General features: G+C 42.9%; 1 long non-coding RNA gene across 4 annotated transcripts; it reads left to right on the forward strand.

The window, feature by feature from the left end:
- Positions 1-4,489: 4,489 nt before the first annotated feature.
- On the forward strand, positions 4,490-10,196 carry LOC103010331 (uncharacterized). 4 transcript variants are annotated; one of them, XR_009009956.1, is made up of 4 exons: positions 4,490-4,546; positions 4,752-4,936; positions 8,386-8,438; positions 9,588-10,196. It is a non-coding gene; the product is annotated as an uncharacterized LOC103010331 (long non-coding RNA). The 4 variants fall into 4 exon arrangements; XR_009009957.1 differs by having other exon boundaries at positions 9,617-10,196; XR_451731.2 differs by lacking the exon at positions 8,386-8,438 and having other exon boundaries at positions 9,617-10,196.
- Positions 10,197-19,490: the final 9,294 nt, after the last annotated feature.

Consider the following 19,490-nt stretch of genomic DNA (forward strand, 5'->3'; position numbering starts at 1 on the left):
GGGGCTATTTACAAAGGTGTGGGCAGGATGTAGGGAAACCACAGAGGCAGTGCAATAAGTAACAGCTACTTGACCACCCCTAGGCCTGAAGTGGGGAGCGGAGGTGCGGTCACCAGAACCTGGAGAGAGTGCCCTGTGTGCTTAGAGCCACCTGATAAGAGCTCTGACCATGCGTCAAGGGACACAGCCCTCCTACGGGTGCTTACCCCTCCCTCTGCTCTCCTGCCTGAGATACCCACTGCTAAACCCAACTAGAAGCCTAAGGGTAAGGGAGCCCATTGATACGGTTTGCAGCACAGAGCAGGGCGGAGAATGGTGGAGAGTGACCTAAAAGGGCAAACAGAAGTTTCTAGCATACTATTTAGAGAGACGGTAAAGAAAATGGCTCTGGAGCCAGGCTGCGTGGGTTCAAGTGCCAGCTGCCTGTTACTTACCGTGTGACTGTGAGCAAGTTACTTCACCTCTCCATGCATCAGTATCCTCAACCGTAAAGGGGGGATAACACCAACCTCACAGAGTTGTAGTGAGGGTTAACGCTTAGTTGATCCCTTTTAGAGATAACATAGGTAAAGCACTTAGCATACAGTAGGCACTCACTAAATGCTGGTTTCTTTCTTCTCTCACCTCCTTCAGGTAAATGTGTGGGGATGCGATCCTATACTTGGTATGTGGCATTATTATACACACTCAATAAATATTGCTTGATTGATGATTGAAGGGCCCTTTTCTTCCTTGGAGGTCTCAGAACATCCTGCAAGTGACACGTCCACTCTGTCCTTGGAAGCTGCAGCAGTTACTGTGGCTTAAAAAGTTCTTGCTACCTATATGGGAAAAGAATATGAAAAAGAATGGATATATGTATATTTATAACTGAATCACTTTGCTGTATACCTGAAACTAACACAACATTGTAAATCCACTATACTCCAACGTAAAATAAACATTCAAATTAATTAATTAATTAAAATGCATACAAAATCTTAAAAAAAAAGTTCTTCCTGACATGATTCTGTCTCCATTCCTGAATTGTTAGAAGGTTACTAGGGCATTTGCCCTATAATGTATTAAGTTGTACATTTGTTTTATGCTGTTGTCTGTATTTGTTTTATAAACAATTAAAAAGTTTTTTTTTAAAGGATTTTCTTTTCTTTTTTATTTATTTATTTATTTATTTATCTATTTTTGGCTGTGTTGGGTCTTCGGTTCGTGCGAGGGCTTTCTCCAGTTGCGGCAAGCGGGGGCCACTCTTCATCGCGGTGCGCGGGCCTTTCTCTATCGCGGCCCCTCCCGTCGCGGGGCACAGGCTCCAGACGCGCAGGCTCAGCAATTGTGGCTCACGGGCCCAGCTGCTCCGTGGCATGTGGGATCTTCCCAGACCAGGGCTCGAACCCGTGTCCCCTGCATTAGCAGGCAGATTCTCAACCACTGCGCCACCAGGGAAGCCCCCAATTAAAAAGTTTTAAAAAATCTTTTAACATTTTTATATAACTGTAAAAAATTTTTAAATTTCATTGTTTGCTTTCTCTTCATTTGCTCCTCCCTGTGATTAGGATGGATCGGAATTATCACCAAATTCTTAACAAAAGGCATTTAAGAAGGTGATTTTACTGGTGATAAGTGGACCTGGGGCCACTTATGTCTTCTTAGTCACAGATTTCTTCCTATTCACAAGTGTGAGAAATTGAAGCTGGATCTAGATGCTTGCCCTGGATGTATACCGGGAGGTTTACATGATTCTTGTTGACTGGCTCCAAATCCCTGACCTTAGATGCCCTGTTTGACCCTGAGCAAGCGGCTTCCCGCTTCTGCCTCTCTTGGCCTCCTTAGAACCTCCAAGTGCCTGGAGGTGGGGGGCTCCTGTTCTCCACCGAGCTTCTCTGCCTTTGTTGCCAGGCCCTGTCCCCAGCACCACTCTCAAGTAGACGCCAAAGCGGAGGAATGTTTTTCCAAGCCATTTACCTGGCATTCTCCCTTTCTATTGTTCTGTCTCTTTCAATTCTTCTTTCATTATGGGCTTTCAAAACAGAACAAAAAACGCCCTATGACTATAAACTCTACTAGACTTGAAGTTCCACAGTGGCAGGAACCATGTTTTTTCATGTCTTTATAACCTATATAGCCTGAGTAGTTGACACAGATTAGGAGCTCAAGAAATGGTTGTTGAAGGGAACCGAATTGAATTTTCCTTCCCTTCCTGGCTGCATGAAAACTGTCTATTTCTCCAGGCCAGCGTGATTACTCTGCTGGATTGCACACTGCTTGAGGGAGAGGGACTTTGCCCTCTCTGGGAGCTGGTTTTTATGTGGCAGCAGCAGCAGCAGGAGTGTGTAAAAGGATGAGATGGGAGGTGGTTGGGGAAAACAGGTACTTAAGAAACTTGGAGGCTCGTTTATTTCTTATGTTACTCTATAGATTTTCTTTCTTTCCCTTAGCATAAGATGCATCTACTCTCTTCTTGTAAGGGATTAAGGAGTTCTATTCGTTTATTTTACCTCATGTACAGTCACAGACAAACTCCCAGCTCCTTCCATCCCCTACCCACCAAAGCTGGTATGGAAAGAGCAGAGATCCCAGGGCTTCTGAAGGTTTTACTTTTGCAAAACCTACACAGAACTTGGACATGAGAGAGTGAGCTAGGCCATTCAGCTCCTCTGTGCCTCACCTTTCCTCACAATTAGCTGGGTAGCGTAGAAGTAATAAATAAGGAGTAATAAGTGATGCTTGTTGTTGTTAGGATGAAAAGTTCCAGCCCGTGAAACGTGTGATTTATAACAATGAGATATTCAGATCCAATTTCTGGGTGAAGGCAACTGAAATAGGAGCCTCCCAGTCCCTGAGCTTCAAGGCGTCTCCCCACAATGTATCAGGACACAAATTGACCAAATCAGCCGTTGTCCTTATTTCTCCAAGTTCCAAAGTCCAAATGCTTTCCTGCTGAGTAGTTATTTTACAAGGAAGAAGGGGAAGTAAAAAGGCAGACTCTGTCTGAGGGCTCTCAGCTGGCTTTGGCGGTGACTCCCCTCTGTCCCTAGTTAACACCACCCTGGTTCGGCTCCAAAACTACAGTGACCCCAAAACAAGCCCATACCACAGACCAACGTGCTACTTTCCCATCTCCTAAAGATGAAATTCCAAGTTTTTGTAAATAAATACTCCCCGCAGCAAAATCTCACTGTCAAGAAGGACATCATCCTTGTCCCGACGCCCACAAGAAGGGCCTTTTGCCAAAATGAATGGGAAATCATTGGCCCAATTAACATCCTGTGATCTTAGATCTAAAAATGACCCGTAGCCGGGTAAACAAGGTGACGTAAGCGGCTAGGCAGGGAGCAGCTCTCTACTGCCACCTGGAGGACAGCGTCCTCAATGGCGCAGAGGCTCTGTGGTGCGGGGAAGTGGTCCTCAGCCGGTGGAAGGAACCGGTGAAAACGGGCGCGAGCTGTAGAGACGCGTCTACGCAGGGGAAGGAAAACACAGAGGGGCCTAAAAGGACAGGAAAGAAGCTGCACCGCGACCTCAGCTAGAGGAAAACTAGGTCTGTGTAATCCAGGCCATAGGACATTGTGGCGTTGACCCTGCTGGCTTCCTCCTGGGAACATTCCTTTTATAAAAGGACTCGGCATCATGAACTCTCGCTAGAAAAAATTATGGTTAGAACTACGTGGGGATAGGATCTCCAACGCCGGAGACCCTTGATAAAAGCAATCCCCAGTTTCTGAAAGGAGAGACAGTGGCGTGGATATTCTAAAAACAAAGGGCCACTGGATTTTCTGTTTTATTTTGAGCGTCACCGTGACTTGAGTGGGGGAGGGAGTGCAGGAGTGTAACAGTCCTAATTTACTTTCTCGTCAGGCTAATGTGAGAATGAGGCTGCGGAGCTTTCGCATTATGCAACCGGCATGCTGGGAGATGCCCTAGAAATGTGCTGGGGGCTAGGAAAAGGTCAGCCGCGTCCTTATTACTTTCCTCCTGTAGAGGATCCACAAAAGGAAAACAAAGAGTTGATTTTTAATTTGATGAAAACAAAAACCGCTTTACTTTTGGACTAGTTGGTTTTTGCTGCGTTGTAAAACCACCTCAAAATCTCAGTAGCTGAGGACAACATACATTTATTTTTCTTGTGAATAGGTCTGCAAGGCAGCCTTGGTCTGATCCCAGCTGGGCTCACCTGGGCTGGCTGAGCTAGGCTAGACTCCAGGCTTATGGTCTGACACAGGTCTGCTCCTCTTAGTTCCATTTCCAGACCCAGGATGGAAGGCGAATGGCTATCTGAGGCATGCTCCTCTCCTGGCATAGGGTGGTCAGTTCAAGAGGCCAAGTCAGAATAGACAAACATGCTTGAGCCTCTGTTTGTGTCCTGTCAGCTAATATTCCATTGAGTAAGGCAAGTCCAACATCACCTGGGGGAGGCGTGGGGGGGGTGGCGGGGGAGGATAAACTCTACTCTCCTAAACTGATCCACACCAGAATTTAACCAGTGAGTCATTGTCTGCTCACTGGAGACACCTGCTTCTTGTGGGAGACTTGCAAAGTGAGGATGGCCAAGGTAATCCTTATGCAGTATTGGTGGTTTCCAACATGAATTCAATATTGCCTAATAGACACTTTAATTTCCTTTTTATTCACTTCTATCCCTATCTCCTTCTATGCCTTACACTTATGACATTCAGTGTTCATAATGGACAAGGGACACAGTACCCTTGTGCATGTCTTGTCTACTTGTGACATTATGTTGTTCTGTCTCATGACAGGCTTTCCTTAAAACTCCCTGTGCCAGAAAGGCAAGGACTTACCCATGCAAGTATCACCTGTGGAATGAAAACAACAAGGAGAGATTCTTGGAGGAGGCAGCATAATAGGTGGAGAAGAACCTGGGTTTCTAGTCCTGATTTTGCCAGTATTGCGATTTGGAAGGTCAGCAAGAACCAACAACCAGGTGCCTTTAAATTAGCCTTACTGAGTAGCTTGGACTTTTAATCCTGCGCGCTGGGCACAACAGGGTTAGATCAGAGTTTTGGCAAAACCTTTTTGGCAGCAGTGTGGAGGGTGGATCGAAGGAGAAAAATTGGATTGGAGGGAAGGAGATAAGTTAGGATATAGTCCAGGTGAAAGGTGATGAGGACATTGACCAGGAATAAGGCACTGAAGATGGAAAAAGGGGATGAAGAAAGCCTTTAGAAGCAGAACTGACAGGAAGGACTTCAAGGCAATTAAACATAAAGAGAAAGGGAAAGAGAAAGGAAATGGGGAGTCTAAGATGAATCTAGGGTCCAGAGTCTATCGCACAAATAGAGTTAAATATCATGTCTCAAAATCTTTGTTACAGCTGCATAAATGTATGTATGTATGGGTTGGCAGTCTTTGTAAAATGTATTTCTTTCCAGGGCTGGTAAAAAAAAAAAGATTAAAAATGGAGTATATCAGTGTTTCTCAAACTTAAGTCATTTACATACCTCATTCAGAATTTTTGCCATATTCAAATAGTTCTGCACCATTAATTGCTTACTATTGTTCTTAAGTGAAGTCACGTTTTTTTTTTTAATTTTTATTTATTTATTTATGGCTGAGTTGGGTCTTCGTTTCTGTGTGAGGGCTTTCTCTAGTTGCGGCAAGTGGGGGCCACTCTTCATCGCGGTGCGCGGGCCTCTCACTATCACGGCCTCTCTTGTTGCGGAGCACAGGCTCCAGATGCACAGGCTCAGTAGTTGTGGCTCACGGGCCCAGCCGCTCCGCGGCATGTGGGATCTTCCCAGACCAGGGCTCGAACCCGTGTCCCCTGCATTGGCAGGCGGATTCTCAACCACTGCGCCACCAGGGAAGCCCTGAAGTCACGTTTTTACACAAATATTTACTGCAGGCTCATCCTTAAAAAACATACAATGAAATCATGATTGTGATTTTCCAGTTATGTTTTTTATACATACATTTGTTTCAATAACAAATACAAGGCCATTAGAAAATTTTAATCTATCTGTATACTACCTATTTCCCTTATAATACTTATTTCCCAGGCCTTCAGTTGTGGGCAGGCTAGACTTAGGGAACCCTTGACCTGGGTGAGAACGGAAGCCACTAGGCTTGTACATAGTTTGCTTTCTTTGCCCTCCTCTTGGTTCCCATTCAGATTGTATCATCGTCTACTCCTGGATGGCAGGTCTGATCTCTGCATCCATTGTTGGCAAGGCCTGGCCCTGCAGGCAGTGACCTTTAACGGATCTGGGCTGGAGGTTGTCATCCAAACAAATGGGGGCTGACCTGGAATGTCTTTTTAACTCAGTGTCCCACTTCCCAAGCTTCTGAAGGCTGCTGTAAGAGCAGCCAAGCTAGATGAGCTGGGTCCCTGGAATTCTGCAGTCAAGAGTGCAAATGGAGCCTTGGGATGTCCCTTTGCTTCTCCAGTGCTCTCGGTGATGATTTCCCAGGGGCCACACATGCAGGTCTGAATGGGGAGGGCCGCAACTTGATCTTCTTTCGTTTACATTTGATGTATAAAGATCTCTATAGATGGTTGTCAAGGTAAAGTGGAATTAATTCTGTACTAACGTGTTGGATGACATGAGGCACGTCACTGAACCTCTCTGAGCCTGTTCCCTCCTGTGTAAAATGGGGCATTGGGCTGGTGACCTTGAAAGTGTCTTCATCTAGCATCTTACTGTGCTCAACAGTTCAGGGACAGTTGTGTTCAAGTCCTTGCCCATTTTTTTTAAAATAGGACTATTTGTTCTAATACGTAAAACATTATGGTCACTGTACGTAAATGTTGTATGTGTATTTCATCTTATTGTTTCATCCTTGTTTCTGTGGAATAAAGAGACTTTTTCTCCCCTGTGGGGACATTTTGACTTAAATAAAAGCCCCAACTGACAATCTTTTCCTGAGGGTTTCTATTTAAAAAGATCTTCCTTACTCCAAGATTATAAAAATACACACTCAGTTTATCTTTCGGAATTTTAATGGATCCCTTTATTTTATTTCTAATTGTAGATCTTTTAAAATGTATTTTATATAAGAGGTGAGATGGAAGTTCACCTTTATTTTCTTTTCAAATAGGTACCTTGTTTATTGAATAATCTATCCTTTTCACACAGATTTGAAATACACCATCTTTATGAAATTTTTAAAAAATTTCAAGTATATATACTATATACTATATACTTATAGTAGTAAAAGCTATTGCCAATTCTTCTATGGCATATTTTAACTCTTGTACTAATGGAATTATTATTTTTATTTATTTATATTTTAAAACTATAGCAACAATATTTACTCCCAACCTCAATGCAGCCGTTTTAAAGCATTTAAAAACTTAACCAGAAATGGTCACTCTAATGAGTGTCAATATATAAAAGCTCTCAAAGGAGCAGACGTCCCTTTTCTGTCATGCTAATTAGTAGTGGTAATCATAGCAATTAGTAGAAATAAAATAGGAATCGTACTTGTAAGGAACTAAGTTTGTATGATTTTGGAGAAAGTAGGACTAGGACCTAGGGAGGTTATTCCAGAGACCAGGGTTTCTGTGCGAAACTAGCAAGTTAGAGACATTTTCCCCCCAGGGTGCCCCCTCCCCACTCCAAGTACCCACTGTTCTCCGCTCCTCTCTACCTCACTTCATCTCTTAGAATCTCCTCTCAGATCTTCATTCACACTGAGGTGTTGATGACTGGCTCCTAGCCAACACAGCTATTCCCACTAGAGTGTGAGGTATGTGGAAATTAACTTGTGACCAATAACAGAATGCTGAAGTTTGAGGCACTTTACTAACTAATAATTCTAAGTTGACTCAATGTTCCCACGGAAGTGAGTGCACCTGATCTTATTTGCATACTTCTTTTGTGAGAGAGAAACAGTTGTGTTGGTCATTGTCTGGGCCTCTTTGTCACAGCCCATGGGGATCTAATAATGTGCCACTAATGGCTGAGGCCACTTCCAGTTGCCATATGAGGTGAGTTCAGCTTATCTGGCTGCTTTCATCTTCTTTTTAATGTCGTCCGGGGATAGATTTTTAATAAGTTCACCAACTCTCTATTGCAAGGGAGGAAGTACGATACTGGAAACATACTTGTTACTAAAGTTACAAAAATTATGATTACTTAATGAAAGACATAAAGCAATGACACAAATGAAATGCATGCCACTATTATTCACACTGATACTCAGTAAATATTGTTGAATGAATAAATGAATATTTTAAACCTACTAAAATCTGTGTTTATTTGGCTAATAAATAAAATAGGGTTTGTTGATCCTTTTCTGAAATATTTACTCACTTTTAATCAAATCTGTGGTATAAAAACAGTACTTTCAGAAAATGTTTTTTGAAATAGAGTTTAAGATTTTTTTAAGTTATTTTAATGTATTTTTCATCATAAAAATATCGATTTTTAGGAGCAGAACAAAAGTCCTAATTGATGAAATAAGACACAGAGGACAAGAGCCTGGTAATGTTTGAGGGTATAAAGAAGTGGCAACTGGCTTCTAAATATTGTATAGGATCCCTGGCCTCAGGAATATCTTACCTTACTATGTAAAATACTTCTATGAATACCTTATCTACTTGAGAAAGATTTTCAATAGTGTTTGCCTTATTTCTTTGCCTACTCCCCTGAAGTTATTTTGTTTGTTAAATAAAACAAAACTGGGTTCTCTGATAGGAGTAAGTTTTTGTCATCCAAAGTGAGGAAAATGTGTGAGAAACAAAAATTTGAGAATTGGGATTCTTAAGCTAATGTTCCCACTGATAAACACACACACACACACACACACACACACACACACACAAGATTCAGAGCCTTAAACTAGAGGAAGGAGGCCCCAAGAGTAAAACCCAGGCAATAGCCAACAGGCTGAACCTCTGAAACTACACCCTGTAGGCAGCACCCCACCCCTCGTCCACTTGCAGTCAGCCCTGCTGCTCTGTGTTTTATGTTCCATGTGTCATTCCTGATTGCTGGAAGGAAAGTGGAGTTGGGACCATTATTGGGAGTCAGTGACCAGACGGGCTGCTTTTGCCAATTGAATAGAATATAGACAACACCCCCTCCTCAGCCTGCCATCAAAGAGGAGGATAATTGAGGTCTCCCTGGCCCACGGGAGACATCTAGTATTCACCTCAGGGTCCCTTCCAGGGGGTTCATTGACTTGGGATTTCAGTTCCTACTCCCCGAACAGTTTTCCCAGCAACAAAAGGTTTTTCAGTCCTTTTAAATTCATCTCAGGATGCAAACTATGCAGAGCAGTCAGGATAGAAGCCATGTGAGCAACAAATAACAAAGCGCTGATTGCATCTAGTGGGCATAGGGTTTCAGTGACTTCATGTTGGCTGAATATAGGCAAACACTTGGTGTGTTGTGTGTGCCAGGGAGAACCATGATGCAATCATCCCCTCCCCTTGATGTAAGGGGGAGGACCAGGGTCAGAAGGGGTGTGTGTGTGTGTTTACTAAGAGATCAGACTACAGAGATTTCAGTCAGTGGTAAAGCCAAAGGGTCTAGTTTTGCACTCCTAACTCAGGCAGAGCTTTTGTTGGTCAGTGATAACTGTGGCATTTTTCCCAGTGTGAGTGGACTTTCTTTTTTCCCTTTCTGCAGATGAATTTTGAGATGTTCTTCTCTCCTAGGCCTGACAGAAGTTGCTGCATGACAAGGAAGTCTGATTTCAGGAACGATCTATTTCTCCTCCACCCTCATTCAACTTGTCTTGCTGCCCTAAAGGAAGAAAGCTCCACAGCCCACCAGGGGAAGCATAGTGAAGGCCCAGAATGAGTCTTTAGGGGCAACTTGAAGCCGTGGCTCCTTGCTCCTTGCTCTCCCAAAGCTGGGAACACATTTTACCTATGAGGGCAGAAAACAATCATAATTCTCCATCTCTGTAGAGGGACAGCAACACACACTCTCCAATCAACAAGGAATCTATGAACATCTGAACTTTCGTTGAATCTGATGAAATGAGTTTGATGGGGTTCAGGACACACTACCCCAAAACATGGTAAGGGGCATTTTTATATCCGAAGACAGAGGGACACAGAGAAAAATCTGAATGAACAGGCCTTGCTAAGTTTCCCATAGTTTACTACTCTTAGCTCATACCCTTTTGTCCCATCACATTTTTCCACAACTTTCCACTTTTTATCAGACCTAGCCTAAAAATGCTCAGGTTTCACCACTTCTTTGGGTCTTTTTTTCCTTATGAAAACTCTTATGTCATGTAAATTTATATTAAATAAATGTCTATGCTTTTATCTTGTTAAAATGTCTTTTGTTTCAGAGCCCCAGCCAAGAACCTAGAAGGGTAGGATGAAAAAAATTCTTTTTCATCCCTTACAAGTTGTTAGAGCAATAAGCACTGCTGATTTTATATAGATACTTGAGTGACAAACTACTGTGATTTCCAAGGTATATTCCCAGCAAAATTACCAAAAAGAAGATAAGCATAAACCTCTAGACAATGAGAAAAGCCTTAGATGATGGCTTGGCATTACTGGGTGGAGGGATACAAAAATATCCAGCAGGCAACAAGGTAAAATTCACAATGTCTAGGACCCAATCAAAGATTTCCAGGCTCACAGAGAAGCCGAAAAACACAACCCATAAAAAGGAAAATAATCAATCAAAACTGATCCAGACTGACGCAGATATTAGAGTTAGCAGAGAAGGACCTTGAAACAGTTACTGTAATTGTATTCCACATATTCAAAAAATTAAGGGAAGAAACAGAAGATATTTTTAAAAATCCAAATCAAACTTCTAGGAAGGAAAACTGTGCCATCTGATATGAAAAACTGGATGGGAGTAACAGCAGATTATTAGACATTACAGAAGAAATATTAGTGAACTTGAAGATATAGTCAAAAAAATGAAAAATATATATCCAAAAAGAAATATATAGAGAAAAAGAATAAAAATAAATACATAAAAAGAGCATCAGTGAACTTTGGGACAACTTTGAGCAGCCTAATATATGTGTAATTGCAGTCCCTGAAAGGGGGGGAGGATGAAAAACCTATTTGAAGGAATGATGGCTAAAAATTTTCCAATTTGATAAAAGCTACAAGCCCAACAGTCCAAGCAACCCAATATATCCCAAATACAAGAAAAATGAAAACTACACTCAGAACCTTTAAGGATTGAGTGAATATACATTTATTTACTCTATATATGTAAAACGGGACATGAATTTAAAATAAAATAAAATGAAATAATCTGTCCTCTACTAGCAGAGAAATCCTTAGAGGCCCCTGACTATCTTCATGGGTATTGTGGAGGAGTCAAGAAAGTGCAAAACTGTTTCTGTCCTCAAGTAGGTTTTAAGCTACCTGGGCATACTAATGTAGGATACACTACTACTTAACTCCACAGTATCCATCCTCCCTTCTTCCATTGCTGGCAGAACCCCAGTTGTGTCCAAATATCCACCTCTTTTCCACATGAGTCCAGAAGGAAAGACCCTATCCTTGAACCAGGAATAAATCTTGATTGATTTAACTCAGTCATGAGGTTCTCATTCCTCTTGACAGTAATTGACATGAGGGTAACTATCTGACCCAGTTCTGACCAAGAGATATGGGGGGACTTCCCTGGTGGCGCAGTGGTTGAGAATCTGCCTGCCAATGCAGGGGAAATGGGTTCGAGCCCTGGTCTGGGAAGATCCCACATGCCGCGGAGCAACTGGGCCCATGAGCCACAACTACTGAGCCTGTGCGTCTGGAGCCTGTGCCCCGCGCACCGCGATGAAGAGTGGCCCCCGCTTGCCGCAACTGGAGAAAGCCCTCGCACAGAAACGAAGACCCAACACAGCCAAAAATAAATAAATAAACAAACAAACAAACAAACAAATAAAAAACTGCAGGTATTTAAAAAAAAAAAAGAGATATGGGGGTAAATGTGCTGGAGGATTTCAGAGAAAGATTCTTTGCTTCCAAAAGAGACAAAAAGAAGAGACAAACTCTTCTTCCTTTGGACATTGATGTGCCTGATGCCTGGAACTTCTGTACTCAATTTTTGACTAAGCAAGGACCAGCCTGATGTCAGAGCCAATATCCTGAGGATGACAGAACAGTGAAAAGAATTTGGATCTTTGATGATATTGTTGAGCTGCTGAATTAACCAGTCCTGAAGCTCCCATACCGGTGAATTTTTTCTTGTATGAAGTAGTACATTTCCTTATTGTTTAAACCAATTTGAATTCAGTTTTATGTTCTTTGAAGCCCAAAATATTCTACCAGCAATAATTAAATATGTACCTAACTAATTCTATCACCATGGGCAGATAACTGTTCTCTAGACCTCACTTTTCTCCCATGGAAAGTAAAGAATATGGACAAAACAAATTCTACAGTCCCTTTTAGCCCTAACCAATTTACCTTATATGTAACCGATTATTCCAGGCAGTCAGTAATAATCATGTGTGTGATTCGGAAAAGAAGCTCTATGATTCAGCAATTTATCTTCTAGGGATATAACCAAGAGAAATTAGTGTATACGTCCACCAAAAGACATATATATATAAGAATATATATAAGAATATATAAGATATATTAAGAATACATATATAAGAATATGCATATATATTATGAATATATAATATCCAAAATCTGGAAACAACCCTGTATTAGCCAGAGTTCTCCAGAGAAACAACCAATAGGACATATACATACATATACTAAGAAATTTATTTTAAGAAATTGGATAATGCAATTGTGGAGGCTGACATGTCCGAAATCTGTAGGGCAGGTCAGCAGGTTGGAAACTCAGGCAGGAGTCAACACTGCAGTCTTTTTTTCTGGCTGAGCCATGCACCAGGGAATTCCCAACACTGCAGTCTTTAGGCAGAACTTCTTTTTTTTCTGGGAAACTTCAGTTTTTGCTCTTTAGGCCTTCAACTGATTGGGTAAGGCCTTTCCCACATTATCAAGGGCAATCTCCTTTACTTAAATCAACTGATCGTAGGTGTTACTACATGCACACATTACCTTTACAGTAACACCTAGATTAGTGTTTGATTAAATAACTGCGTACTATAGCCTAGCCAAGTTCACACATAAAACTAACCATCACAAACCCAACATTCATCCACAGGAAAATGGATAAATATATTGTGGTACGTTCAAACAAAGGAATACTACATTGCAATAAAAATAATAAAATGCTGTTAAATGACAACATAGATGAGTATCATAGACAAATATCACAGGGCGAAGAAGCCAGATACAAAACTACATACTATATTATCCATTTATATAAATTTTAAGAACAAATTAACAGATGGTAATAGAAGTCTAATGAGGATTATGGACTGGTGAAAGGCACAAGGGAATCTTCTGAGTGCTAGAAACCTTTGATATCTTGATCTGATGGCTATACAGGTAATACACAAAAATTTATTGAACTGTACAGTAAAATTTATTATAGTTTAACACTTAAAATATAATCTACAAAAAAAACTAAAGAAAGAGTGCCACAGGAATCTAGAGGTGGGAGGGACCGTTCTGATCTAAAATGACAATGGGGGGACTTCCCTGGTGGTGCAGTGGTTAAGAATCCACCTGCCAATGCAGAGGACACAGGTTCGATCCCTCATGTGGGAAGATCCCACATGCCATGGAGCAACTAAGCCCGTGCACCACAACTACTGAGCCTGTGCTCTAGAGCCTGTGAGCCACAACTACTGAGCCCTCGTGCCACAACTACTGAAGCCCATGTGCCTAGATCCCGTGCTCCGCAACAAGAGAAGCCACTGCAATGAGAAGCCCGAGCACCACAACGAAGAGTAGCCCCCACCCGACGCAACTAGAGAAAGTCCGCATGCAGCAATGAAGACCCAACGCAGCCAAAAATAAATAAATAAATAAATAAAAATTAAAAACAAAACAAAACAAAAAACTGCATCTAAAAAAATAAAAATAAATAAATAAATAAAATGACAATGGGAAGGCTTCACGGAGACTATGGGCTTGAGCTGGCCTTTGAAGGGTGAGTGGAATCTGAGACACAAAGAGGAGAATCAAACAAAGTTATGGCAGAGGAAATGTATAAGGCATGGCCAACGGATGATTTTTTTTTCCCATTTAGGATGTCACTTTTACCCAGGAAACATAATGAAATAAGTACAGTACATCAGAAGCAATGTAGAGTAGCAGTTATGAGCATAGCCTTTGGGGTCAGAGATTTGTGGATTTGAATCCTGGCTCTGATGCTTTCTGGTTTGAATGAGTGTTTTGGACTGGCTTTCTCACCTGTGAAGTACGTACTTGTGGAGAGATTTAAACACAAAAATATGTGTGATGTGCTTAGCACAGTGCTTGCACATGGAGTAAGCCCTCAATAAATGGAAGTCATTACTACTACTAGTACTTCTATAATTGCCAGTCTGGGCCATCTGGTCACCTTCACTTGAGAGTGGTACTGTCCAAGGGAAGAGGAATGGCCGAATGATCTCTTTGAGTCCTTTCAAGCCCTCAAATCTATAAAACCTAACAAAACCCAAATGACCAAATCAGAGCAGACAAATGACCGAGGTTGTGTTCTTTCAAGCCGTATTGATGTCATTTCCCCTTCATAGTCTAGTCTTTGGTCATTGCTAACTATACTCCTTGACCATGCCAGCATACACCTCTGTCCTGGATAGGAAGACGTAGGATAGCCTAGGTTCTAAATGATTTTACATGTTGGTGGTCACACACACATTCACACAGAATCCTGAAGAATGTATAAAAGTCCTTTACTTTGGGTGTTCACCATAAATCATCTCTTTAGAGACCACAAGGAGAGTTAGCGATGTAGAAGCATTCACCTGTTTTTCTCAGTAATAACCTTCAACCTTCCCACGCCCTGCCACCTAATTGGTTTTTTTTTTTTAATTGAGGCAAAATTTACATGACATAAAATTAGCCATTTTAAAGTGCAAAATTGGGCTTCCCTGGTGGCACAGTGGTTAAGAATCTGCCTGCCAATACAGGGGACATGGGTTCGAGCCCTGGTCCGGGGAAGATCCCACATGCCACAGAGCAACTAAGCCCGGGTGCCACAACTACTGAGCCCGTGTTATAGAGCCCGCGAGCCACAACTACTGAGCCCATGAGCCACAACTACTGGAACCTGCGCACCTAGAGCCCATGCTCTGCAGCAAGAGAAGACGCCACAATAAGAAGCCCACGCACCGCAACGAAAGTAGCCCCCGCTCGCCGCAACTAGAGAAAGCCCGCGTGCAGCAATGAAGACCCAATGCAGCCAAAAAATAAATAAACAAAAAATAAATAAATTCTGAAAAAATAAAAAATAAAATAAAATAAAAATAGTAAAGTGCGAAATTCAGTGGTATCCAGTACTACATGCTGCTGTGCCACCACCCCCTCTGTCTAGTTCCAAAGCATTTCATGGCCCTAAGGAAAACTGTACCCATTAAGCAGTCACTCCCTATTCCCTCCTTCTTCCAGCCTCTGACAACCACTAATTTACTTTTTGACTCTGAATTTACCAATTCTGAACATTTCATATAAACGAAATCATACATATGTGACCTGCCACTTAGTTTTTTTTGCACTGGTTTTCTTAGTCCTGTTTAGAAGTCTGCTCCCTCGTGATTGGCAGAGGAAACTTTTTCACGCTTGAACTGCTTACATCTTCTTCCTCCTCAACAGCCCATGAGTCTTTTTACCTCTTTGCTCTCATGTCCGGGGTCTTAGTTCTTGTTAGGCTATCTACCCTTCAATCCACACAGATTCACGCTAGAGCTGTGCTGTCCAATGCTAGCCACACACCACATGGGGCTATTTAGATTATTAATTAAAATTAAATAATATTAAAAATTCAGTTCCTCAGTCACACTAGCAACATTTCAAACGTTCATTAGGCACATATGGTTAGTGACCTCTGTATGGGCCAACGCAGATAAAGAACATCATCAGAAAGTTCTATTGAATAGAGCCACTCTAGAGGGCACTGGATCCTGGATCCTGGCAAGTAGAGAAAGAGGGCTTCATAGTGGTCTGTCAGGGAATGGAATCTCTAAAATTATTTGACCTTCTGTACTGCCCGGGACTCCTCCTGTAGGGTCACCCACTGTCTATGTGAATGGCTCTCCCTCAAATTGGGCCGTGACCAGCCTGTACCCAATCGTGCTAGAAAAGGGTCTCTCTTCCTCTGTCATCCCACCCTGCTAGGCACCCAAATCCAAGAACAAAAGGGAAGGAGAAAAAAATCCCTTCCCATCACATCTGTTTGCTATCTTAGTTTTTAAACTCTCCAGTTAGACTATAAACCCCTTGAAGACCGTCCATACGATCTCTTTACCCAAGTTCCTGACACAAAAACATCGAGCATGCAGTTGTGCACACAGAAGACACGCAGCCAAGATTTGCAGATAAAGCAACTGACGGAGGGAATTCCCTCGTGGTCCAGTGGTTAGGACACAGCGCTTTCACTGCTATGGGCCTGGTCAGGGAACTAAGATCCCGTAAGCTGTGCAGTGTGGCCAAAAAAAACAAAACCAAAAACAACAACAAAAAAGCAATTGACGGAAACATTTAGCCCAGGCTTTGTCACTGAGCTTGAGGGTACCAGTACTCCCAGGTCCCCCTGGAGGGGGTGTTCTCTCCATATTGACCCCTGCTCTGCCCTCCAGTGAGGGGCTCAGGACAGAGAGAGGCAGTGGGCGTCGGCACTGCACTTTGAAATGTGTATTACATCCTCTCCTCTAAGCAACTATGGCACCTGCTCATTCCCTTACGAAAACAATTATCACCTGCAGTAAACGTTACCCGTATGTGTCTGCCTTTCCCAGCAGAGTGTGAAAACTTGATGCAACACTAGCACATTAAAAGGCACTCAACAATTTAGGGTAAAAAACAAACATAAACAAATCTGTTAATGAAAGAGATCCTTTTTAAGTAGGAGGTAGAAACGGCAGCTAGGGAAATAAAGACAGCCAGAATGGGTATGCTTCAAAGCAGTGCAGGGCAGAAGGAGGCAGAGGCTGGGACCGGGGCCCTGGTTGCCCTGTGTTCCATTTCCCATGTGACAGACCCTCTCTAATCTAGCTAGACCTGATCCAACTCCAGGTAGGGAAAAGAATATGTTTCTGCTTGCAAATTAACTTGCCTCAGGAGGCAAAACAAAATGATAGCCAAACCTACACAGCAGTGAGCTGTCTGTGATGGAAAACATCAAACCCTTTTGTTCTTTAGATTTTGATCCACAATAAAACTTTCCACTAGAAACCAGCATTGACTTCTCACCACTTCCAGGTCAATAGAACTTAATGAATCTTGATGTCACCTCCTCTTTCCCCACTCTTTTCACTCAACACTGCTTACCATACCCATGCATCTGCGGTCACATTCAGCCCTTTCTAGCTGATTGGGTAGACTATTCTCTTCCTGTCCTTTGAAACACAGATGGTAGCACTCAGCTGTCAATCTGGGACCCATGCTATTCTTATGGTAATGGTAATGTCTGGTTTGGCAGCCCTAGGGGCGCTCAGCAGTTCCAGGTAGATCGTATGCTATGCTTAATGCAGCCTCCAGCCACTGGGTAACAGGGATGGGAGGAAGCCTCTGGGCTTGGACCCTCCAGCCCCGAAGAGCAATTGCAGAAGTTGCAATGCACTGCTTTCACGCTCCCCTCCTCCTGGAGATGGATTCCTCTCACCTTATTACCTAGTAATTAGCACCCAATCATGCTGGAGATGCCAAGCACTGTGTCCTTTACCTGCATTACCTCATTCATTCATCTTGACATCTACTACAACAATCCCCATGACCAACAAGAAAGTAAGCCTTGGAGAGGGCAATTAATTTACCCAAATCCACATAAATAGTAGCTTGCTGAGTGTGAGCTGAAACCAGTTCTCTCTGACCCCTAAATCCTTGCTCTTAACCTCTGTAGCATAGGGCTTATGCCATGCTGCTCCTCATGTTAGTTGAGTTCTTATTAGTGTTAAAGATGAGGAAAACTGAGACTCACAGAATGTAAGTCATTTATCCAGATTCACCCAGTTTATAAGAGGTGACGCTACGGTTCAAACTCCGGTCCAGCTGACTGCAGAACCTAGCTGTGGTGGGCTGGGATTGCATTTTCTGCCCATGCCTTTGCTGACCCTGGTCCCACTCCCTCTCCCATTCTCCTCCTACTCCTCTCAGCTCTTAGCAAAACCCATGCCACCTTCCCATCCTTGAATCCCATCTTCTCTGCCTGGGTAATACTCTCTGGCCCTCCTCTAGTCCTATCTCCTCCAGGAAGAGAGCTCCAAAGCTCTAATTGTCTCAGCCATCCACTGGTCAGGCCTCGGTACCACTGTGTGCCGCCATGTGCACTTACACTACGTGCCATGAGCATCAACAGTGGAGATGTCTGAGTTGCTGGGCTAGACCGCGTGCTCTTTGCCCCCTCACTGTACTTCTGTACTTCTCTGCCCCCTCACTGTACTCTGTGCCTGGCACTCAGGAAGGGTGAACATCTGAGGATGGTTAGTGGAAATGGTGTCAGCAAGTTAAGCAGTTATTTATTTAATGTCCACTATGTGCTGTCTGCTGTTTGAGGCCCTGTCACACAGGTCACCTCACTAAGTCTATTTAAACTGCTCCTGCGTGCTCACTGGCTTCTCTCCTCGCACTGTGCACAGGATTAAGGCTTATGTGTCCGCATGGGGCAAAAATTGGTCCACCTGATTCTTATGAAAAACAGAAGCACAAGAACTTGTTCCTTGAGTTTAGAAGCAAGCAGCTACTTACAAGTTGCAGCTTGAAGAGGATTTAGGCCGGGTTCCTCACTTCCAAAATGTCCATCCCACTGGCTGTCATTCTCTCAGACAAAATTTTTATTCTTCCTCTGAGGTTCCTTCTAAAATGCAGCCCCTTTCTCCACCTTCCCCATGGGTATTAGGCCTTATCAGCAAACATCATACCTGGGAATCAGGAGGAATGGGACATGGGATAAGTGCTTGGGGGCGGGAAACACAGTCCAGCTCCTCAACAAGACTCAGAATACCCGTCAGGATCTGGCCCCTACCTGCCTCCCCAGCTTTATCTCTCTTCACTCTTGCCTTTGTAAGGCTATAATCCTGTGGCACCTAACTTCATACCCTTCATCATGTCCTGCTCTCTTTTGCTTTCTGGCCTTTAGACATACTGTGCTCACTTCTTTGGCTGTCTTAACTCTTATTCACCCTTCAAATTTCAGTTCAGACATTGTTTCCTTAAGGAAGACTTCCCTACTCATCTCAGTCTGGGTTTGATGCCCCTGCCAGGCATCCCCATAGCTCCTTGTTCTTCCCGAATCGTAGCACATAATGCACTGTATAATATGATCATTTATCACCTGTATCCCCAGCTGACTGTGAGCACCAAGGGCACAGGTTCTGTGTTGGACTTGGCACCATCCCAGCACCTGACACTGCCTGGTATATAGTAGTCATTCAAAGAATGTTCGTTGAATGAATCAATAATTCATCGATTGGACAGATGAGTGTACAAGGGACAGACTTCACCTCCTTCACAT

The sequence above is a fragment of the Balaenoptera acutorostrata genome, chromosome 12 (assembly GCF_949987535.1).
Source record: "Balaenoptera acutorostrata chromosome 12, mBalAcu1.1, whole genome shotgun sequence".
Classification (NCBI taxonomy): domain Eukaryota; kingdom Metazoa; phylum Chordata; class Mammalia; order Artiodactyla; family Balaenopteridae; genus Balaenoptera; species Balaenoptera acutorostrata.